The sequence below is a fragment of the Macrobrachium rosenbergii genome, chromosome 15 (genome assembly GCF_040412425.1).
Source record: "Macrobrachium rosenbergii isolate ZJJX-2024 chromosome 15, ASM4041242v1, whole genome shotgun sequence".
NCBI classification, from domain to species: domain Eukaryota; kingdom Metazoa; phylum Arthropoda; class Malacostraca; order Decapoda; family Palaemonidae; genus Macrobrachium; species Macrobrachium rosenbergii.
Genome location: NC_089755.1, coordinates 25,972,402 through 25,998,166, shown reverse-complemented (window position 1 = coordinate 25,998,166; position 25,765 = coordinate 25,972,402). Strand labels below are relative to the sequence as shown.

At 39.5% G+C, this 25,765-nt stretch overlaps 1 protein-coding gene and 1 pseudogene across 5 annotated transcripts in view; both read right to left on the bottom strand.

The window, feature by feature from the left end:
* Window positions 1-25,765, bottom strand: part of LOC136846470 (peroxisomal acyl-coenzyme A oxidase 3-like) — a 282,208-nt gene that overhangs the window by 94,079 nt on the left and 162,364 nt on the right. The window lies entirely within an intron of this gene.
* LOC136846870 (5S ribosomal RNA) lies at window positions 8,789-8,905 on the bottom strand (annotated as a pseudogene).

Here is a 25,765-nt window from a genome sequence, read left to right as displayed (position 1 = left end):
TGGAAAAGTGGTGAAGGAGCACCTGCATACACTCATGTCACCTTCTCTCACTGGGCCAAGCTGGCAGACAGGACTGGGTCTGTAGACTGGGAACCATAACCAGCCCAGGTAGGGGTACTACTGTGGCTGGTACTAGTACACCAGGGGTCAGGAGAACCCCGGGTAGCTACTGCACTTGGCAACAGGTACAGTGGTACTCACAGCAACACTAGCAAGAGCCCCGTCAGTCCTCTCAGCAGCAGAGAACTACTTTGAAAGGAGAAAGGGAGGAGGCAACAGCGCTCCTCTTACCTGACTTCTTCTTCCCTAGCACAGCCGAGGTTAGCACTGGAGAGAGCAAATGGAGGAGGACTGCCTGTTGTGGTTTCTCTTCCTTGGGAACCAGTATTTAATATATCTGGAGCAAGAGAAATGGTGTTACTCTGGCAATCTTGGAGAGTAAATCATACAATTGTTACTTAACCTAGTTTCATTTATAAACATTCTACAACTGGCACAGGTTTCCTCTGCATTCCTGTGAAAAACACTTTATTGGATACCCTACCTAACAATTCACACTAACTACAATCAATCAAGAGGACAAATCACACACATACACATTTTTTTCTTTATCCAGACCCCAATTCACAAGTGAATATATACAAAAAAACACCAAAAAAATCTCCAATATATAGATACCCTAACTAAAACACTTCTGGAAAGTTCACTCAAGTGAACTCTTCACCTAGAAACTATAAAAGATTTTTTCCCACATGACAATGAGGTAAAAGTCTTTTCTCTTTTCAAACTCACCACATCCAACATTACACTAGGGAAATTAGCTTTCAGCTCAATGTTGTTCACTATTTCCCACACTACTCTTATTCAAATATGTACAGTAGATAACTAGGTCTTTCCAGCACACCAGCTCTACTATCTGTACTTCAGATAGATTGTCCCCTCAAAGTGAAAGAAGGCCTCAATTGAGATGCCACACAGGGCATCCTCTCCCCCACAAAGGTTCTCTGCTGAACATTCAGTAGGAGTTGGTGGGGGACAACTACTCCCTTAGGAGTAGCAACAGAGGGAAGGAGTTTGGCAGGAGGACGGAAAGTCCCAAAGATGACCCAAAGTGTAACTGGTGGAGCATTACATTCCAATAACACAGGTAGACCTATTCCTCTCTTTTCTCCTTCCTAGCAAACTTCACCCACTGTTCAGAGGCCAAACTCAGCACTCTGAACAAGGACTATTTTGGGTACACTTGTGCTTCCTGTATGAAGTACAAAGGGTGTGAGGATCTACCTCCACAGACACAAGAAACCTGTTGCAAGACCTGTCCTTCACTGGACAGAGCCTGAATACCTTAGAATTCCTCGTAAGGGAGGGAGAAGGCTGCAATGACTGATGGGTTTGGCTCATCTTTATTAAACCATCAGCAAAAGCAACACTCATACAAAAAAAAAAAGTTGGAGAATACAAAAAAAAATCTTATCAAAAGCAAACAACACAGTTGGGCTGAAAGTCTAGATGTCCATACATGACAACAGCCAGAAGCAAATTGGAGTATATACTGACAGGTGGACTGGGCTTCCCCCTGCCTGTTGATAGTTAATTACCTTGTCTGAAAGTTAAACATCTGCTCCAGTTTGTGTTCACAAGCTATGTCCTGTAAAGAATGAAGGTTTGTATTTGTGTAGGAACAAATCCAAAATTAGGCCTAACAAATTCTACAGAAAAACTATTCCCACAGTAATTTCAGTTGAAGAAAAAGTGCCATTACTTGGCATTCTAACATAAAAGTAAGAGAAATGCAAGAAAAGGTTTTGAAAAATGAGCTTGCTTTGAAAAGTCTAGTGATCTTTTGAATAATAAGAGGCAAGTCTATAGAATGATCAAGGTTATACTTTTGTTAAGAACATATAGAATAATACTAACTGTAAATCTAACAGAACAAACAATAATTCAGCATCATTCTAACATTAATTCACAAATGATAGTTCAGCATCATTCTAATATACAATCACCTACCAAATCTCTTGTTAGGATCTTTAAAAAGGTGTCTTATAAATCCCATCTGGTGTCACATCTCCAGTGCGGTTGAGAAGATTTTCACGAGGAACTGAATAGTGATCAAACATTACAACACTGAAAAAGAATTGAACAGGTTTCTGTCACTTCACACCACATGTTCATTAAACAATAGTACAAATGTACTTGGAATACTATGCTTTTGTAATAGAAATTTTTTCATATACTCCATTAACCCTTACGGGACAGGCTAAATATATATTAGACACACCCCAGACTGGGCAAACTTTGAGTTTGGCCAATTTAAGAAAAAACACATCAATGAAAAGAGGAAGATCTGCAAATGCACATGAATGTAAAAAAAAAACGCTCTAAAAATTTTTCCCTACTTGACATGGGAAGTTGACAGTGACTATTTACAACCCTGTGTGGGGCTTCTTTTAAAATACACTCTTAAAAATATGCTAATTTTACCAAGTTATACATGTTTTTTCTAATTATTTTATTTTATTTTGTAGAATTATAATTACAGCTCACACAATATCATAACAGATAAGAACTAAAATCAGTAACAAATTCTGAGCATATTTGTTGTAAAATATTTATGAGATTTACTGAGATGGGGAGATGCAGTAACTTATTGTGAGGTATACAAATTTTTTCTAATAATTTTTTTGCATTTTTCTTTGCAAAATTACGATCATAGCTGACATAATATCATAAAAGATAAGAACTAAAACCACCAGCAATCCCTGGGTATATTCATGAGCAAATAAATAAAAAGACATCATGAGATAGGGAGGGGCAATACATTCCCTCATCAAGTCTCAAGGCAAACTGATCCCCCTCTTTCCTGTGCTGAGCTACTCCTGTACAGTTGCCATAAGTCATTTATGGACCATTGAAGTGCTATGAACATCTTTCCTGCTAAATTCATCCAAATCGTATGGCACGTAATATTACAGTACACACCCCATAGTCACGGGGATGCATTCTAGACACCCCCTTGAATAGTTAAATTCACGAATACTTGCTACCCCACCTCTACACTCACTTATAACTGCCTATCTTGAAAGTTCAAATACCAAATGAGTACTTAAAGTATCATCCTACATCAAATATACCTTAAATTATTATCCTATTACTGTATTAATCTTTGAAATTATATTAATATAAAATTTCAAAGTCATCTTAAACATTAGTACCCTTAAAAATATACACATACATACTTCTAAGCCTTCCAGCCAAAACAGAGAAAGAGAGTTACCACTTCGACTTATATTCAACAAGGCTGGCTGGAGAGAGAGAGAGAGAGAGAGAGAGAGAGAGAGAGAGAGAGAGAGAGAGAGAGAGAGAGAGAGAGAGAGAGAGAGAGAGAGAGAGAGAGAGAGAGAGAGAGAGAGTTTATATCTCTAATCTCTCTGACAACAAAAATATTTATATGTTTGTTTTTTGTCTTCCAGAGATGTAATACCTTTACTACACATTTTTAAAACACTATGCACACACACACAAACAGTATCTTTTCCTGAGAGAGAGAGAGAGAGAGAGAGAGAGAGAGAGAGAGAGAGAGAGAGAGAGAGAGAGAGAGAGAGAGAGAGAGAATAACGCCTTACGATATCAAAAGATTGAAATCTTTAAGCTTCTGAGGGCAACATTTCCCTTCCCCTCTGGCCAATATGTCAAAATGTCATGTAAATTGACATTTACCCTCCCCCTCCTTTCACAAGTCACATAAAAAGACTGGGAACCACTATTTGTTTGTTTAAAATGTTACAAAATTTACTACATAAATGCATGGAAAATATTACATTATTATTAATAGTAGTAGTAATTATTAGGTAAATCATTTATTTATCATACAAAAAATACATATTACCTGTTGGAAAAATTCTCTCACCTAAATAAGAGAGAGAGAGAGAGAGAGAGAGAGAGAGAGAGAGAGAGAGAGAGAGAGAGAGAGAGAGAGAGGAGAGAGAGAGAGAGAGAGAAATTATTATTTTTATTTAATGTTATTATTTAATCTTATTAAACTTAATATTATTTGAAAATTAGTAGTACCGTACCCTCTAAAAACGCTTATACTATCATCCTGAAACACTTGTACAGTATATCATTTTAATATAATTTCCATACTGTAGTACCTTAATATAACTTAAATATTTCAATAGTATCAATTCTGGGCATCTATCTTTGCTTTACTGAGGTCAGGTCCATCTTGAATGGAGGAGAAAACCAGTTTCTCTCTCTTTCTGAGTTATATATTATTTAACCTTACATTATTATTATTATTATTATTATTATTATTATTATTATTAATCTTAATAATATTTGAAAATTAGTAAATCATTCTTTTATCATAAAAATGTATTTAGTCATGAAAATAACATCAAAACACACTAATTAGTGAATATTTCCCACGGAAAAGTCCATGAATTGCCAAATTTTTCAAATAATTTCTAGATGCATTCCAGAGAAAATCCCGTGAACTGGTGAGTCCGCAAATCACGAGAATGCAAATACAGGGGTTTACTCAAAACCTGTTATAGATCATCATATGATGATTCCTGTCCATTAAGGTTGACTAATTATATGACTACTGTACTGTATATTCATGCCCTTCAAGTTCCCAGGCCCATCAGTCTTTTGTCTGTGAAACAGAGGAAGGCAGTCTTTCCACTTTTGTCCCAGCTGGATATACAGCTATGTTACAACCAATGACCTTACATTTTGTGTAAAATATATGAGGTAGCCAAAATCACAGGGCTGGAATTACATGAAAAGTTTGTTTAGTGTTATATAACCATGCAATCCACTAACCTTACAAGCAAGTTCTTAATATGCTATATGGGCTGACTGTTATAAAATAATTCATAATATGCAAGGCAATTTCATTGCATGTAAACCCCTCTTGAAAAGTAACAGAAAAACAATAAAATTCATAATATGCGAGCCTTTTACTGAAATGTGCCACGTGTAGTACTCTAAACAAATCACAAAAAAAAGTTCATAAATGCAACAATACATGCATCTCTGCGTGAATGTCTGTTGATATCATCTAAGCCTATAGCTACCATAATGTGATATGCATCTAATCCTCCTACCCTCCCTCTCTCGCTGAGATGTTTTCAAAATTTGTGTACAATACAGTAAAAGATATTTGGAAAAAACAAACCACATTGAAAAATGTAATTAACATTTGTCATCATCTTTCTCAAAACTTGTATATACATGTCTGTATCTTTATGCAGTTCTTTGCAACTTTATGGCTCAATAATGACATTTTAAGAAAAAACATGCAGTACTGCAAATAACATCAATCAAAATTATTAAAAAAATACTATAGAAATGCAACAACAAACAGAGACATTATACAAAATATCTGTACAGAACTAAGTGTAAATGGAAAATGGAAAGGATAAGCATTTCAGTAGATAATTCTTGGCTATTTTTGTATATTATTTATTAATTTTCTGTCCTAGTTCACTGATCATTACACCACTTCCCTCTCCCTCTTTTACTGGAATTACAGAATCATGGATTTACTCAGTGGAGAGTTTGAAGGAAAATTTGATCAACCAGAATATAAAATGTTCAAGAAAGACAGATCAAGGAGAGAAGGAGGTGCATTGCTATATGTTAGCGAATACTTGAATTCAGCCGACTGTTTCATTACAGAAAGAACAAAAAATGCTGGAAGTTCTGATAAACACACTTAGAAAAACAAGCTCTATACAGATATGATATTTTAATGATAAAATAAAGTTTGTTCATACTTACCTGGCAGATATATATATAGCTGTATTCTCCGAAGTCCGACAGAATTTCAAAATTCGCGGCTGCACGCAGTGGCCGGGCAGGTGGTTAGTACCCATTCCCGCCGCTGGGAGGCGGGTATCAGGAACCATTCCCATTTTCTATTCAGATTTTCTAACGCCACTGACTCCTGAGGGGAGGAGGGAGGGCAATATGAATATATATATGGTGCCAGGTAAGTATGAACAAACTTTATTTTATCATTAAAATATCATTTTGTTCATGAGACTTACCTGTCAGATATATATATAGCTGAATACCACCTTTGGAAGGGGGTAGAGACAGCCAAGAATTAGGAAAAACCAATTATTGGTAAAATTATTTTGGTTCCTTATCTGATAGCGTAGCTGACTGAGTGGTTACTGTCACTCTAGTCTGCTTCTGCTTTACTAGAGACCCCAGCGAGGTAGTGACTATATAGCTGGCAACTTCTAGATGATCTGTCAACGGGGGTGTGACCACAATGTGACTAGATCATAGACCATACAAAGAGGACAAAAGAGCATTACTAACCACCTAACCAACACCTAAAGCGTTAGTTTGCAAAGGATTGGGAAGACTGCCTCCAGTAGTCGACCCAACAACCATAAAAACACAATTAAAAGGGGATAGGATCAGAGTTACCCCTGTCCCCAAGGTTGCTGAAGCAGCAATGTATGGTCCCAGCGAAAAGCAATTTTCGTATGCTACCTAAACATCTTGCCAAGAGTGTGAGGCAAACACCGAACTGACTTCACCAAAATGTGGCACTGAGAATGTCACTGAGTACCATATTGTTCTGGAACGCCATGGAGGTAGCAACTGCCCTCACCTCGTGAGCGTTAACTCTCAACAACTTGAAGTTGGAGTCGTCACAACTAGAGTGTGCGTCCTTAATGACGTCCCTAATGAAGAATGCCAGTGCATTCTTCGACATAGGTTTAACTGGTTGCCTCACAGAACACCATAAATTATCCGAGGGACCACGAGTGTCCTGTGTTCTTTTAAGGTAGTACTTGAGAGCTCTAACTGGACATAGAACTCCCTCGGGTTCCTGTCCAATAAGGTCTGCTAAACCTTTAATTTCAAAGTGTCTAGGCCAAGGGTTAGAAGGCCTTCATTCTTAGCCAAGAACTTAGGGCTTAAAGAATAGACAGCATCGTGTTCCTTGAAGCCCACATGACGGCCTCGAACTTCGCTCACTCTCTTAGCCGCCAGAGCCGTGAGGAATGCCGTTTCGAGTAACATCCTTAAGAGATGCAGAGTGGAGAGGCTCAAAAGGACTAAACATCAAAACTTGAGCACTACGTCCAAGTTCCAAGCAGGAGGAATTAGCTGAGGAACCTTGGACGTCTTGAAAGAGCTTGTAAGATCGTGGAGGTCCTTATTGCCAGACAAATCTAATCCCCTGTGTTTGAAAACAGTCGAAAGCATGCTCCGATAACACTTGATGGTCGGAACTGCTATACCGAGTTTTTCTCTTAAGTAAAGGAGAAAATCCGCAACCTGGCTCACAGTGATAGAGGAAGAGGAAAAGCCCTTCTTTCTACACCAACCTTTGAAGGTTGCTCACTTCGCTAGATATATCCTGTTAGATGAAGAACTTGGCTCTAGCGATGGCCCGTGCCACCTGGCCAGAAAAAACCCTTCGCTCTGACCAATTTTCGATAGTCTGAAAGCAGTCAGGTTCAGAGCGGGGAGATCTGAAGATATCTCGCGAAGTGGGGTTGTATGAGCAGGTCTGCTCTCATAGGAAGGGTCTTCGGAACGTCTACCAACCAGAAGAGAAACTCCGAGAACCAGTGGTTCGAAGGCCAAAACGTGGGGATGAGAGTCATCCTCGTCCCTTGTGAGGCCGCGAACTTGCGTGATGACTTCTCCCAGAATTTTGAACGGGGAAAAGGCGTAAACATTTATTCCCGTCCAATCCCAGAGAAGAGCATCTATCGCAACTGCCCCAGGTCGAGTACAGATGAGCTTTATAGAGGAGCCTCGCTGTTCTTGAGGTTGTGAAAAGATCCACAAGATGGCGACCCCAAAATTTCCAAAAATCTTGGCAAACCTCCTGATGAAGGGTCCATTCCTTCGGCAGGAGTTGATGGCGCCAACTGAGCAGGTCTGCTCGAACATTTTCGACCCCTGCAACAAAACTTGTGAGAATCAAAATGTTGCGAGCATAGGCTCAACAGGGAACAAGAGAGTGTTCCGCCCTGTCTCTTGAGGTAATCCAATGCCGTAGTGTTGTCCGAGTTTACTAGAACTACACGATTGCAAACTTGGACCTCGATGAATTGGAGAGCTAAAAGATAGCCGCCAAATCTTTGATGTTGATGTGCCAGGACACCTGTTCCTCTCTCCAGGTTCCTAACACTTCCTCTCCCCTAGTGTTGCCCCCAACCTGTTGACGACCCGTCCGGAAAAACAACACTAGGTCGGGGTTCAGAAGCTTGAGGAGATCCCTTTCTGCAATTTCGTTGGATCGAGCCACCACTACAGATCCTCTTTATAGAAGGAAGAATTCTCAATTCCTCTTTCAAGTCTTCCTTGCTTTGCCAGTTCTCCAACAGAAAGAACTGAAGAGGCCTGAGATGCAGACTCCCAGGAAACAAACTTCTCCAGCGAGGAAATGGTCCCCAGCAGACTCATTCATTCCCTCACGGTGCATGTTTCCTTCCCCAAGAAGACCGAGACTTTTTCGTACATAGAAGTTGCCGTTCTTGCGACGGAGACGCTATAAAAGCCGCTGAATACATCTGAATTCCCAGACACAATGGACAGTGAGGGGATCAGCTGCGACTTTTCCACAGACCAGAAGTCCCAGGGACTTCACGAGTTGCAGAGTCAACTGAAGGTCCTCCAGATACCTTCGCCGACGACGCCGAATCAACCAGTCGTCCAAGTAGAGAGATCCTGACGTGCGACAGGTGCAACTGCATCGCAACGTTTTTCATGAGAAGTGTAAACACCCTCGAGCAAAATGTGACGCCAACAGCATCTGGTGTTCCCAGGCGGTCACCCATCCAAGTACAGACCAGACCCAACGTTGCTTAACTTCGCTGATCGGACGAAGCGGTGCTTTCAACGTGGTATGGCCGTTGTGCAGAGTCCAAAGCAGAGAGCCATGAACTGGTACGTCTAGTCCCCAAGACAACCTGGAGATACTTCATCGAACGTGGATGAATTGGGGCGTGAAGATAAGTATCTTGGAGATCCAAAGATACCATCCAATCCCCGGGATGAAGGGCTCCTAGTATTGACTGCGAGGACTCCATCTTGAACTTTTCCTTCCGGACCAAGTTGTTCGACCTGTTGATGTCCAAGACGGGTCTCCAGCCTACTGAAAGTTTTGGGACTAGAAACAATCTGTAGTAAAATCCCGGGGAACTGCGAGTCTAAGACCTGTTCCACTGCTCTCCACTCGAGCATCTGTTCGAGCAGGTCAAACAGAATTTTCTGTTTGACAGGATGGCAATTGGGAAACAAAAAACAGAGGAGGAGGAGACAGGAAGGGAATCAAGTAACCTCTCTAACAGTAGGAGGGACCAAACGTCTGCCTCTCTCTCTTTTTCCAGGCTTGTGCAAAATGAAGCCTGGTTGCTAATGGAGTTTGAGATGAAAGGAGTCACTTGCTACCTCTCTTGGAAGTGACATTCCTTCGGGAAAAAACACTCTCGTGGTGCGGGTCTCGTGTTGCTTCCCATGGAAGCCCCTTTGTTTGTAGGCAATTTATTTAGCTTTCGTTTGCTTTTGTATCATTGAGATCGGTGCATTCGTTATGGAGAAGATGCAGTTTGAATGTCGATAACTTTAGTTTTGAGATATACGATATTTTTTTGCTTCTCTGTGTATTTATTTGCTTGTGTTACACAGTTTCATGTTTTTATGACATATTTGAAAAGCCAAAAAATATAACAATAGACTTGCAAAGTAATATAACTTCGCTAAATGAAGCTAGATGAAGCGAGTGTCAAAACACGGCTCAGGTTGGGCAGTGTGACGTCTTACTTTGTCAAGCTCTGAGCTGCTACTGACTGACTGCCACCGACTGCCTTGCGGCATTCCTGTCTTTCGCTGATGCGTACTAGGTCCACAGGGTTGCCATATAACGCATTAGATATTATTATTTCATAGGTAAAAGGAAATTACTACCGATATACTGACATTATCATTACATTATACGAAAAAAGTAATTTTGTCTATGATAGGGTTACTGTTTTGTTTATAACTCCTAACTATGGCGAATTTAAAAAAAAAAAACTTTCTGAGAAGATAGTCAGGATATGTATGATGCCATATATAAAATATCCCAGAAAATTTTGATTTTTCGATTTTTTCACAAACGCTCCCTTAAGACAAAGACAACTGCGAAGGTGGAGAGAGAGGAGCTGAAGGTTGAAAATTCTCAGAAACAGATCCTTAAGTAAAATAGCCAGAGTCTGATAATCAGAGGAAGAAGAAGACGAAAGATGTTTCTCTTCATCCAAAGGCTGTGACGAAGAGGATGTTCTTCCCCAGCTGGCGGGTCTTGAGTGAGTGGTGAAAGTAGTTCCGATTCGCTAATACGTAAGCGGGAACTCCCGCGATCGAAGAAGTCGTATAGTAAAATAAAAATGTGGGACATCAGATGTTGAAGCGGGTAGTTGTGCATCATGATGTACAACTGGAGCGCGCCAACACAAGACTTGAAGCTATCGGGCGGTGAGCGCGAGCGTCATGGCGTGACGCGAGCTCCGTGGCAAAATGAAGAGAGTCACAGCGTGGTGCGCGAAGCTCCGTGGCGTGGCTAGGCACGCACCGAGCGCCAAGGTGAGGCGCCGGCGTGAAGCGTGAGAAGCGCACGAAGAGCAAGACACGCGCTCCTGGCTGAGTCAAGAGAAAAGTCCAACACCTCAAATCGGGAAGACGATTAGGAAGCCACTAAACACTCTCTCTAGACGACAGACGAGAGCCCCAAAACATCTAGCAGACGAGGAAGACGAAGCAGAGACGAAGGTGAAAGTCTGTACCTCTTAACAGGCAGTTTGAATCTTGAAAGGTTCATGAGAGCATCCAGCTGTTGTTGCAAACCCAACAAAATCTTACGCGTTGGAGAAGCAACTCTCTCGGGAGAAGGGCTGAACCTGAGAGAAGGAAAGGGGCGAGAGACGTATACTTCCTTCTCACAGGGGAAGAAGCTCTAGCCCTTGCCTTAGCGTGACGGGGTCGAGTAGCGTCATCATCCGAAAAACACTTTATTCTCTTCTGCGGAGGAATATCCACGCAACTTTCGGGGAAGAGCACAAACGCCTAGAGGAAGAGGGGACGTGAAATCGTCCTCTCCTCTAAGCTTCTCTTAAGAGGGCGAGAGTCCAACCAAGAGCTCCAACCCGAGGCGGGAGGACGTGTCGGAGGACGAGAAGCAATCCTTCAGGGTGCGTGCCTGTGCACGATCCCTGGCAGCCTGGGTAGCGTCATCAGGACCTGCCGAAGGGACGCCAGATCGGTGGGAAGCCCCCGTAACCCTCATGCGACTTTCGACATGCCCCCTCCCTGGTCCTGGGAGTTCGACAGAGGTCCAGGCCTAGAGGCATTATAGGGCCGATCTGATGCCCCCTCCACAACACTAGGGCACTAGCACTAACACTTTGCGTTTGAATTGCATTCACTTTAGTTTCAAGAGCACGCATTGACTCCAACACGAGCCAGGGTATTACCTTCTGCAGCAACAAACTACAGGGTTAGTACTAAAATTTACTACAGGGTTACTAGTAGGAGAAAACCCTGACTGTCCATCTAAGGATGCACTCTAGGAGGAAGATCTCCTCAGCCAATCACGCTCCAATTTAAGCATATAGGCTTCATATTTCTTCCACTCACCCTCAGATAATCCCACACATTCATTATACCGATTATCATAGAGCATTGAACACCCTTACATATCATACAAAAGAGTGAGGAACTATCAAAGTCTTCGATAGCCTCACCTTACATTCACCCAAGCTACAGACTCAATAGCTAGAGGTAAGACATCTTAATTATAAGAAAAGTCAAAAGCAAAATAAAAAACGGTCCACAAAGAGCGTATGCCAAGTCACAGATCCAATCGAATACCAAAAACAACCAAAATACTTAAGTGACAACAAATTTCGAAATCAAATGGCGGAGGAACTGACAACAGGTGTTGACAGTCCGGCAACAGAGAAAATCTGAATAGAAAATGGGAATGGTTCCTGATACCCGCCTCCCAGCGGCGGGGAATGGGTACTAACCACCTGCCTTCGGCCACTGCGTGCCGCGAATTTTGAAATTCTGTCGGACTTCGGAGAATACAGCTATATATATATCTGCCAGGTAAGTCTCATGAACAAAATATAATTTACAGACCTGCCCTCACTGTGAAAAACTTGAAAACTTACAATAGTATATAGAAACCTAAGCAACATTATCCAAATTAATTTAAGCATTATCACAGGAGGCTTCACCTGCTCTATAAACTAGAAAGCATGGACCACAGATGCAGCAGTATTAGTGACCAACTGAGATTGAGACTATTACATTAATGGCCTGTCCAACAAATTAGACAAAATGCCTGACACACACTGATACTTCTCTCTCTCTCTCTCTCTCTCTCTCTCTCTCTCTCTCTCTCTCTCTCTCTCTCTCTCTCTCTCTCTCTCTCTCTCTCTCTCTCTCTCTCTCTCTAAGAATAAATTATAACACAAAAGAATAAAGAGTACCTACTCACATATATTATAAATCTGTTACATTTACCTGTATATATCCTATCCAAGTTACCCAATACAAGAAGTAAAAGCATGGAAAGGAAGAAAGGTCTGTAGAATGAAAGAACAAAATAACCTGACAATAGACCAATGAATTATAACAGCAAACAAGGGCTCTATGGTAAAATAATGTAGAGTTAAATTAACGCATATGTGAAAAAATCAAATAATAAAGACTATAAGGTGAATATTAAAAGATTTAAGGAAGCAAGTGGAAGAGCAGAGGGAAAAAGCATAAACAATTTAGTTAATAAACTTCAGGTTTACAAATACAAAATCAACAAGTACTTTGAACATATGAAAGTTAAGACTTAGGACCTAATAAAGGCCTAAGGTCTTTGCTCTGCTCACCTTCACCACCCCACATCTTTGTAGATGATTGTTATCTTTTTTAAATCAGAAAGGGGAAAAGTAAGGGAAACGTTAAAAGCTGGGATGATTGTGGACCCAAAACCCAGGGAAAAGGTACACCTTGTAATGAACTACAGTTCTACACAACATGCAGTTGATAGGAATACATTAAGTCTGACAAGGGAACTATAGAGGGATCAGAAATTTGTTTTTATTTAGCATTTCCCAACGTTTTGTGAGAGAGAGAGAGAGAGAGAGAGAGAGAGAGAGAGAGAGAGAGAGAGAGAGAGAGAGAGAGAGAGAGAGAGAGAGAGAGAGAGAGAGAGAGAGTGTAATTGTCATTGTGAGTGGTTCGGTTGTTGGAGTTGGTTTCACGGCTGTCTCTCTGTCTGTCGGTCTGTCGGGAGTTTTTCGGTTTTTTTTTGGGAAGTCTTGGGCAGTTGAGGTCCAACCTTGAAAGTGAACGGGAGTTCGTCTGTTTTTTTGGTACCAGCATTTAATGGTTCATGTCTCTTCTTTTTTTTTGTTTGTTCGTTGTTGGTGGAGGGTCGGTTTAAGTTTTTGTTTAGTGGTTGTGTGCTGTGATTGGCGACCGTGGACCTTATCCATCTCCAGCAACCAAGATCAGGTGAGTGTTGCGTGTTGTGTTGTTTGTGGGCGTGAATTCCGCCACATAATATTTGGCGCTTCAACGTGGGGCAGCTGGTATTGCAGCTGCAAGTGAGATTGGTGGCTGGTAGTGTGACTGAAGAGAAGGATGGAAGAGGAACTGGTGAGGTTGAGAGAGGAGAATACGTGGTTGAGGGGTGAGAATGAGAGATTGAGGAGTCAGTTGGAGGAGATGGGGAATGCTAAGAAGTGCAAAGAAAGAAGAAATGAAAGGGGAGATGAAAGAGTCAGAAGAGAGAATGGAAGAGAGGATGGATAAAAAGTTGGAGGAATGATGAAAAGTGTGGAAGAAATGATGAAAGGTATGTTCAAGGGTGTTTTTGGAGAAGGGGCTGTTGGAGGCAGGTTCTCTGGAACGTGTGAAGGGGCAAGAGAGAAAGAAAAGGAGGAAGAAGTGAATGGAAGCGTGAGTGATGAAAGTGATATGGGAATAGGAAGTAAGAAACGAGGAATGAGAGGCAGGGTAAGGAAAAGGGGAATGAAAAGCAAGGGAAGGAACAGAGGGAAAGTAAGGATAAGTCAGGGGAAGAAAAAGGGAAGAAGGAAAGGAAAGGAAACTGGTAAGAAGGGTAAGGAAGTGGAAAGGCAGGAAAGAAGGGAGAGGGTGAAGGCAGTAGTGATAGTGAGGTGGATGGAGGTGAGTGGATAAAAGTGGATAAAAAGAGGGGGAAGAAGAGTGTAATGAGTAAGATGAATGTAAGTGCAGAAGTGGACTCTTTGTATTCGGAAGAGGGTATGAAAGGACAGAGCGAAAGTAGCAAAGTGAGAGTGAAAGTGAGAAAGAAGTGAGAAAGGCTATGTATGTGAGGGAGGTACCAAGTGTGAAAAGTATAATGAGTATGGAAGTAGGGATGTGCATGATTTCTTTAGGGAGTATGAAAGGTTTTGTCAGGATAAGTATGGGGAAAGTAAGAGAGTGTGGGCACAAGAATTAGGAGAGTATTTGACTGGGTTTCTACTTGATATGTATAGGTTATTATGAGTGTGGGGATGTTGAGTATGACAAGGTGAAAGCTAGACTAGTTGAGCAAGCCAGAGCGTATGAAAGCGAGTGTTAAGTATAAGAGGAAGAATGAATTTGATGAGGCAAGAATGAAAGCTGGGGAAACCTTGTCACTATATGCTTGTAGGCTGAGACGTTGGCAAGGAAGAAGTTTGGGGATGATGGGATAGATGAATGTAAGGAGTTAGTACGGAAGTTGTTAGGGACAGTGCCAGATGGAGTTAGAGAATTTGTGAACTTGAAGCGGAAGGAGAAGAAAAGGTGGACGAATGAAAGGTTGACTTGGGGAGAAATTTTGGAAATTGTAGAAGATTATGAGCTTGACAGGGTTATAAAAGAGAGCAGAAGTGTAAGTGTAAGGGCTGGGGTAGATGAGAGAGTACCAGAATTTGGAAGCTTTAGGGATGCAGTGTTGAGGGGCCCAATGAGAATGGCCGATAGTGTAATAGATAGGAGTGTAAGAGCAAGTAATGTGGAGGTGCCAGTGAGGATGAATGGTGGGTTTGTAAGGGAACAACGGGTTGGACGGGTTAGGGATAGTAGTGTACAAAGGGGAAGGTCGATGAGTGGAAGTCGAGCGAAGTGTTTTAGATGTGGAAAGGAAGGACATACAAAGAATGAGTGTAGGTGGGCTTTAGGAGCGTGTTTCGGGTGTGGGCAACCGGGACATTTGGTAAGGGAGTGTACGAAAGATAGGGGGGTTAAATGCTACCGGTGCGGACAGGTGGGTCATGTTGCTAATGGTTGTAGGGGTACCCGAGTGAATGTAATATGTGGTAACTGTGGTAAGAATGGGCATTATGCGAGAATGTGTTCAGAACCGAGAGCGGCGTGTGACGAATGGGAATGGAAGGGCATGTATCAAGTGTATGTAGACGAAAGAGGTGACTGTGACAGCAATTCGGGAAACTGAGTGTGAAGGGGGTTCAAATGGGTGGATCCTCCAGGATGCAAGCGGTCTATCGTGTGATGCATAAATACGTGAGGGTTGTTGCATGAGGATCAGCAATTTGTTTTGATAGAGATGGTAAAAACGTAAGAAAGGGAAGAACGTAAGTAAACTGAATGGTCGTAAGTTGTGTGATAGGTGTGTGAGTGCCAAAGTGGAAATGAGTGATAAAGCGTGTAATAGATGGATGAATGGGATGGTATGGATAGAACGTATAGCATATGCGGGTTTGATATAACTGAGTTGACTGAACGTGTTTAGTGAACGGTTGGAGGTGAGCGAAAGTGTAAGAGTAAGAGAGCGAGTAGCAGTGATAGACGAGTGATTGAAAGCATGAATGAATCGTTGCAAGAATTGGAAATTTCAATGAGCTAATGGGATGGGTTAGTTGAAGAATTGGGGAGGTATTTGGGAACGAACCTAGAGGGTATAGATGAGATTGTGGATGAAATTGAGAGTGGTAATAGTGAAGAAGATAGCGTGAATCTGAGAGAGAATGGAGGAGAAAATGTAAATCTGAATGTTGCTGGAAGAGAGAGCGAGTCTGAGAGAATGATTGACGTGAAGCGAACGCGATCTAGAGGACCTGCTAGGGAGCATCCGTGGGTGTTATGATAATAATTTTTTGAAAGAGAGTGTGAAAGGTGTTGGTTGGGAAATGCTAAAAGGGGGGAGAAATATAGAGGATCAGAAATTTGTTTGTATTTAGCATTTCCCAACGTTTTGTGAGAGAGAGAGAGAGAGAGAGAGAGAGAGAGAGAGAGAGAGAGAGAGAGAGAGAGAGAGAGAGAGAGAGAGAGAGAGAGAGAGAGAGTAATTGTCATTGTGAGTGGTTCGGTTGTTGGAGTTGGTTTTACGGCTGTCTCTGTCTGTCGGTCTGTCGGGAGTTTTTCGGTTTTTGGGGAAGTCTTGGGCAATTGCGGTCCAACCTTGAAAGTGAACGGGGAGTTCGTCTGTTTTTTTTGGTACCAGCATTTAATGGTTCATGTCTCTTCTTTTTTTTTTGTTTGTTCGTTGTTGGTGGAGGGTCGGTTTAAGTTTTTGTTTTTGTGGTGAGACAAACTGTGATTGGCGACATATGGACCTTATCCATCTCCAGCAACCGAAGATCAGGGTGAGTGTTGCGTGTTGTGTTGTTTGTGGGTGAATTCGCCACAGAACTACACTACTCTAAAGTATAACTCAGACATTTTTATTTAAATTGCCAAGATTGGATAAGCTGTCAGGGAAGGATAAGATATCGACTCTGAGAAGGGAAAATTAAATATAGTACAGTATATGATATTCATCGCCTATCTGGTGATCACAAGGTGACACTGTTTGGGTACATGGTTAACAGGGTTATGATGAAAAACAAAAGCTCTTATACCATGAAAAAATAAGTAATAAATGTCATGACACAAGTATTACCACTTAGTAACACAAAAAACATAACAAAAGTTGAAAAACTTACATTGTAAAAACAAAGAAAAATAAAAATATAACAAATACATTGCCCAGCCATAACCTAATAACAAAAAAGGTGAAAACACTACTAAATATTCAGAAATCTCATACCTCCATACATACCTCCAAAGTGACAATGACAAAAGAAATCAGGTTACTAGTGTGTAACATATCTAAATTACAACAACAGCCTTCAAAAAAGCACAAAAATGATAATTTTATATGTGCAAACTGACTAATACTGACTTCCACTGTGAACTGAAAATTCTGCTTACCCATTATCAACACCATTTAGCCCTAGTTTATGACCCATATCTACTATGGTAACACCAGGGTAGGGCATAAATGTCCGTGGATCACGAATGGGTACAAAGAAAGTGTGAAGACCATGACAAACACCATCAGGAGTGTACAACTGGGCAAACACTAAGGCATGAGTTGCTGTTTTTCCTGTAAAATTATGAATAATTTCCCTTTAAAAATTTCATTTTGACAACTTTGTGCACTTTACTCTTCCAACGAAAAGAGATTACGGTACTTACAATGCATACAGTAATTACTGGAAAAGTGAAAACAGTAATTACTGGAAAAGTGAAAACCGTAATTACTGGAAAAGTGAAAAAACTTATGGTCATTTCACAAGTTACCGTTCTTAAATTTCCAAACAACTTGTTCTACTTTATCTTTAACATGGTACCTTCAGACTCTATCATTAATCTTTAAGACCACTGAAACTGCAAACAGAAAAAGTCAAGCATAAAATAATTTTGAAATTGTTATTCTGAGCAAATCTCCCACTACATAACAACTAGCAGAATATATTTCAACTTTTGTACATGCAATGAATGAAGAAATTAACTTATTAAACCTTACTTATTAATTAAAAACATAGTAAAGTACATGCAAAGAACTAACCTAGATTTCCAGACCAGCACTTTAGCAGCTTCAAAATCCGTGTGTATGAATAATAAAACTTTGTGTGTTCTTGTCAAACACTGCTTCAGTCCTCATAGCTCTGGAGTTAGTTCCATGAGATATCTCTGTTAAACAGAAACATCCACCTATCTAAAATGAAAATAACTCGTTAAAACCTCCAATTATTTCATAAATGAGCTTCAACTTTTCAAAGACTTTGAATACTAATATAAGAGTGAAAAGCATCTCAGGATATATAAAACATTATATTCTAAAAATAATGAGCAGAACCAAATTATTTCACTAATGAGCAATTATACAAAGGCTAAACTTTTACTACATTCTCATTAACAACTGTATGGATTTTGGACCAGTTAATGAACACAGAAAGTTTCCCATAATATTTTGCCATCACTAAAGTGATATATCAATTTTCATAAAAAATTATCAGGGCATGAATTACTTTTAAAAGAATGTGTATGAACACCAGTTTTATAGAGTACTATAAACTGGTACTCTATGAAACAGTTTTAGTACTAAACATCTAATGCATACTCTCTTCCAGTATGCTACAAAAATATATAAAATGAAAAAATTCAAAGTACTGTACACCAAAAATTATTCTTTGGATTGTGAGAATTTAATAAAATGGTAAAACTCGAAACTGTTATCTGTGCTATGTATAAACTATCAACAAACACTATACCTAATATAAAAAGAAATCCTAGGACATCAAAATAATGCACAAAACAGTTATGTACTAAAACTTTTCACAAAAATACTCAAAACCAATATTAAAGTAACTAGCATTAAAAGTAATACCTGGTCTAATATACGAGTAATGTAAGTGACATATTTAAAAAGGTTATTCACAAGTGACCTCTGCCATAAATTACTAATGAGGTAACTGACATTAGTTAACTGTCACAGGAAAGCAGTCCCACTCAGAAATCTACTTCAATTCTTATTTAAAGAAATCCATTAACTTCAGAGACCAAGAGTTGACTTGCATAATTACTTAAGGGTAACTTTTTTTAAAATTCAGCCTTCACACAAACAGGAAAGTCCCTATTTTACAAATGCCTCAGTAGAACACTGAGGAAGGAATAACATGAATTGTGCATACTAGCACTACTTATGCTGCCAAGAGAAAGATACTGGTGTGCAAGTCAGATATTTTGCAGAAAGACATGGAATATCTTGAAAACCTGTGCAAATATTACAGGTCATTGTACTGTACTGCAACTGACATTTTTGAACACCTTCATATTAGTGTCCACTTTGACCAATAAACACTGAAAGTGCCTAAAGAAATGACATCCTAGCAGATGCAATTTCCTGACAGACAGACTTCTTTAGAAACCAGTGTAACCTTACAAACAGGACTCTGAGTTTTAAAATGCATCTTTTCTTTTCAAGAAAAATATTTTTATTAATATGGACCCATTATTTGCAATGCCATGTCATTTGTTAAGAACTGACCCTAACAAAAATTCTCTGTATAAAGAGAAACTGTTCCTGCAAAGCTAGGTCAAGCAGTCATTTACTTCATATACTGCAGCTCCGTACCTGACACCAAGAAAGTTGACCAGGTGAGAGGGAATATTTATCCATCAGAAATGGGTCTGAACAAGAAATTAATTTTGATTTCAAGAATTACATTAGTTTCACAACTAAACTACTGCTAATAATGACCAACTCTCAATTTAGGAGAAGGATAGAAAGCCTTGTCAAAGCCCTGGACTATAACATACTGTAATTGAGAATAGGATCTACCTGCCTCTTGAACTGAAAGGAATAAGATAACATATTTTTGCAAAATCAGGGAGCTGTGTCTAGGCAACAAAATGTTAGTATAAAGGAATGCAAGAGGTCTGTAAACATATGCCTTTAGACAAAGTGTCCACCAAAGGACTTACAAAGAACCATCCTCACCTCTGATATTTTCCTCAAACTAGCTGTCATATGTTGTCCAGTAATGGGGAAGTTAAGTATGTTGTCCAATAATGGAGAACAAAACGTGTAAATGATGTCATTAGGTGCCGTACACTAACATCATCTTCTAGTATCATCATTGTGTTGTCTGCCGAATGAATGCTTTTCCAATTGCATCATTATTTAGTAATAAATTAGTTTAGCATACAATGATGTCTTGTGGGTTTGCAATAAAATAAATATAGGTTACATTCACCTAATTTATCTACAATCAAATAAATATAAGTTACATTCACCTAATTTATCTAAACATATTTTAATTCATCATCACCTGGAAAAACATGAAAACATAGTTTTGGGTGTTAAGAACTGCATGAAATTATGCTGCAGATTTTCCCAGTGAGCATTTTGCTACAAGCTTGTTTTGCACTGGTTCAGATCTTTTTACAAAGAATCAGTACCAATACATGATAAATTAAAACTTTTCACTTCTCAACTGCAATTTTCTCAACCTCAAAGTATTTGTTTATTATTATTATATTCTTAAAAGAACAAAAAAGTTACATCATCAAATCTTGACACATTATTTGCTAGACTCAGGTACTATTGTGTGGATCTCAGGTCAAGTTGTCATACCTTGAGAATCAGTAACTCATCTGATCACCACGCATTATTTTGGGACACTTAAAAGGGGTTATTTCATCTTTTACTAGTTTAAGATATCTAGCGTCCACCCTCCGCACCAACTTGTAGGTATTACTGGATGTACCTTTCACAGCACACTGTACATGATAATAATGCTTCCTTGCATCATCCCTTTGGACCCAGTTGCTATTTTTACTGCCTTTTTATTTATCTTTTTCTTACCAGTCTCTTCCCCAAAAAGCTGCCCCACTTCTTTAACCATGGCTTGCTCAAGTATTCACCTCCCATTTCGAACAAATCCTTTGTGTGTGCTCTAGAAGTCTCCAGAAATGTAACTTTAATGATGTTATTATAGTAATTAATAACCTGCATAAATCTGATAACGGAAGAGATTCTGAAAGCTCAAACCTTAATTCCTTGAAAAAAGTAAGGATTACTTGTCTTTACATTTCTCTGGTAGGTGAGCTTGTTTACCAAAAACAACATTCTTCCATCACGAAATGTATCTGGCTAATGGCCTGACAGCATGGCAAGTTGTCCACTCGTTTATTTGCTTCGCCAACTATCAGGGATACAGGGAAAACCTTCCTTTCCCTCTTCTTGTTGATACAAGTCACTATGGATGTGTTATTGCTCAACAACAGTTATCGGGGGAGAAATCCTCGGTTATGGGTGATCTGGTTTTATGGGGCCTGTCTAGCGATGATGACAACTTGATTTTCAGTGCCAATATGTGCCGGTCCCTGGTTATCCGGTGCTATTATCATCGATTTTTTACATCGTCCACACCGTCGGAACAGAACCCCACGATAATCAAGGACTGCCTGCAAAAAATAACTCATAGTACTGTCTTGGAGGCAGATCGCAGTCTTGGCACTGAAAATGGGTAGTCCTACTTCATTGGTTCAGTTTGATACTAAAGCAATTTGGCTTATGAGAGCTGGAGCAAATATGATCCAAGATAACATAGTAATCCAAACAGAGTAAAACCTTGCTTTAACAGACCCGGAAACAACGGACACCGATTTAACGGACAAAATCCAGCCAAGGGTAGTGGTTGCTGTGTTCTTTACATTTACTCACACAAGACTAACCTCAGCACTGGTGCGAAATTAGAACTTAGTGTATATTTCTGTGTATATTTCTGTGTATAAGACGACCTATAGATAAGACGGCAGTAAAAATTATGACAAATTTTTCATAAATTTATCTCATATACATAAGACAACAGCTAAATTACAAAACCATGTGTATAGGCTAAATGCTTTTTGCAACTACAGGTAAATGATGAAATATTGGTTATGTAAAGATGATGTTATTACACGTGCTGTTTTACTTACTGTATCCGTAGAAATTCAAAAATAACGAAATAACAAAACCGATTACTGTATCCTTAGAAATTCAAAACAAAACTAAATAACAAAACCGATTCTATGTCATGTTTTTTCTAAATGTCACCTAAAAGGGAAACATTGTTTTGTTTATGCCTCAAACCAATCACAAACCCCTACCATAATAATTATTGTATATAATTATCATTCATATGACTAAATTGTTCTAAACCGTTATTCACCACCAAAATGATAATGAATTTTTAATGAAAAGTGAATATTATGTTATCCTAAACATTATTACGTTATTATCGAAATTGCACTGCCATTAAAATTTCTGAAAAGGTTACTGAAAGATAAACGTTGCTGTGAGCACAACCATAATTCGATGTTTACATTTTTGTCAGCTGGCCTTGCATAGATAAAAGTTGATTTCATTGATATGGAATTCCTCAAATAGGGTATTTATTATGAAAATATGCCAATAATATATAAGGTAAAAATGGTTTTATTACATTTACGTTTCATCACCAATCACAAACAACAATACAATAATGTACGATAATTATCGTTCATATGACTGAATTGTTCTAAAAAGTTATTTTTTGATGAAAAATTAATATTATGTTATCCTAAAATTATTACTACATAATTACACTACCATTAAAATTTCTGAAAGGTTACCAAGATAAATGTTGCACAGTGCAACCATAATTAGATGTTTACCTTTGTCAGCCGACCTCATTAAATACAAGTTGATTTCATTGATATGGAATTATTCCTTGAATAGGCTATTTATTATGAAGATATGCAAATAATATTTAAAGCAAAAATGGTTTTATTACCTTAATTATCAGTTTATATTTCATAACATGAATCTTTTCATATATGTTGGTGGTTATTGCACCTAAGCCAAAGCTAGCCTACTAATAATCATTGCTTAGGACACAAAAATACAATGCTTCACTTTAAAGGACAATCTTCCCCCTACCCCCTATTAGTCCGTTAAAGCAAGGTTTCACTATACACTTTATGTGGAGCAGATTGGATTCTCAGAAGTGACATGGCTTGGCTCAGAAGTACTGGAATGGCTAACATTGGAAGTGCTGTAGTGCTGTAGCACCTAAGGTATGAAGAGTAGCATCTAACAACTCTGGTCTTTACCATCAGAATTTTCTCTGATCTCACTAAATATCAACAGAACAGCAATCACTACAAGAAAACTTCCTGTCTCCTCCAAGGATTGTGGTGCCAGGGAAATGAAGGTGTCCTCTGAGACTGAAGCAGAGTAGCTCTGGGTAAAGCTTGGCATGAATCTGTCTGAATCATTATGGGCACTGGTTCATTAAGAGAAGACCATCTCCTCCTTGGCTTTGGTGAAGAAACACTGAATCTGAGCAGTGAGGTTGGAAAAAGATATATTGATACTCAGGACAGAGTGGGTGACAGATTTGGCTTGGGATGAGCATAAGTCTTCTTTTATAACACTTCCTCTAGTTGTACTTTTTCCACTGGTTACTGGACCCATCCTTACAAATAAAGTAGGTGATGTCATGCAATGACACATTATGGAATGACTCTAAAGGATAAGTAAATCACAATCAAATAAATTTTCATAATAAAATTCATTATTTGGATACTTACCTACTGGTAAGATAGCTTATATTTATGCGCTGATAGGCGAGTCGGCAATCAAACAAATAAAAAGATCGAATGGTTGTCCGGATGACTGTCTAGTACACCTGTTCTCCACCAGGTGTGTTTCAAATATTTTAGCTCTTGTCAGAACTCTCCTTGACAGCCCACTAAGTAGTGGGGACGTTGGAGTGGGTCTGCTTTTAACAGTAGGTAATCTAAATATTAAATTTTATTATGAAAATTTATATTATTTGGGATGATGATTGCCTACTGTTACAGACACCTGAGTCCCACATTGATGAAGAGGATGGTGGGCAGCGCACCTAGACAAAGGCTGCCCAGCCAATGGAGCTAAAGGTTTCTTGTATGAAACCCAAAACATCTTACTAAGTCTGGAATCCTTCCTGGAGCTTACTGCTGCCAAAGTTGGATTCCTTTCAAGGAGCAAGGCTCTTGTATGTGTGCAGTGAAGAGCAGCTTTGTGGAGAAAATTGCTCCATTCAACCAGAATGAAACAGAAGTGGTGTGAGAGGACCAAGTGTCTGAATCTGAAAACCCCTAAAAATGAGTAAAAGAAAACCAAATACCTTTATGATACAAAGGTACACTGTATACAATATAAATACATGTACCTTCATGCTTCCAAAAATATCAAAACACGGGTTCAGGAAAAGACTTTTACCCCTTACTAGTAGCGGACTAATGTCTTTACCGTTTTCAGATGCAATTTTACATACTTAAGGCAGTGAGCAGCAAAACCAAACTGCACTTCTATTAGCTACACCAATCACATCCTCTTACATTATGAATGTTTACCTTTAATAATGTAAAGGTATGGAGCTAGTTCTCATGCACTAGCCTAATCGAATATGTCACATAGAACCTCATGTTCTTTGACAGAGACATTCTAGGTTTCTGAAACCACAAAACAAAAGGTTCATGTAGCCTCTTCCAGGCTTGATCTATTACCAAGACATTCTAGGTTTTCTAACAGCACGAAACAAACCATTAGCTTTGCCTCCTCTAGGCTTAAACTTTGACAAAGATGTTCTATGTTTTCTAAAACTACAAAACAAAAGATTAACTTTGCCTCTTCCAGGCTAACCTTTGACAAAGATGCTCTAGGTTTTCTAAAACCACAAAACAACAGGTTAACTTTGCCTCTTCCAGGGTTAACCTATCTACATGAATTTTAAGTGCCCTAATATGACAGAGAAGTGTTTCCTCTTCTTCCCCACCATAGAGGTTACATTTGGAATGCATAAAGTTCTTGGCAAAAGATAGCCTTAACATCATTCTGAGCTCTAAGGCAAAAGGACAAATTAGCATTCCTTTTACAACAGCTTAAGGAGAGTGCTTGCAAAAAATTACTCTTTCACTGACAATAGTGCTATTAAAAAGTTTTTCATATTAAGTATTTCAATGGAACTGATTCCAGAGGCTCAAAAGGATCTGCAGAGAAAATTTTAGAACTGCATCTAAATTCCAGAAAGAGATCCATACTCAGTTGTAGTGGCTTCAATGTTAACTGATCTTCAACACCTGAAGGTGCTGATCATTTGCCAGATCAATTGCACATGACGCAATACTAAAGAAAGTATGGAACTATAGCCCTGAAAGCAGACAGTGAAAAACTCTTACTATATCTGAGAAAGCAGAAAACTTTGATGTCTACATGGGTACAGGTGTGGAATTCTCCTAGAGCAATACACAAACCGCTGCTTCTGATACAAGGCCATGGCTGTTTCTCTGCCTGATTAAGGATAGAATCTGTGATATTTTTTAAAACCCCTTATTGGGAGGAGACAGTTGAACATCTCCAAGCAGTTGAGTGTGGGATGTAAGTCAGTGGAACAGCAAGGGATACAGTAGTTTGAGTCGATTTCTCCTTAACAGAAAATAAAGGAGGCACCTCAGGAGAGAGAACTAAGTCCAAAATCATTCCCTGCGACTACTAGGGCTCTATGGGGAGTCACTGAGCAATTCTTGTACTCAAACTTTACTCAATACTGTCCTGGAGTAGATAAAGGGGGCGGCATACGAGTCTGAACTGAGCTAAACTTGAAGAAACACATCCACTTAAGCCTGAGGGCCCTCAAAGGAGAAGCAGTAGACTGGTCATTCCTGTTCAACCGCATGCTAATAAGTCCACATTTAGGTGCTCCTCCAACTCCACAGCAACTGTCAGACTCATGGATATAATGGCCATTCTGTAGGCAGGCTTGTTTTTCCTGAATCCTCAATCGCCTAAAAATGTTGTCCTCTGTGGCATGAACTAATAAACCAATACAGGCAGTCGGCAATTATTGGCAGGCTC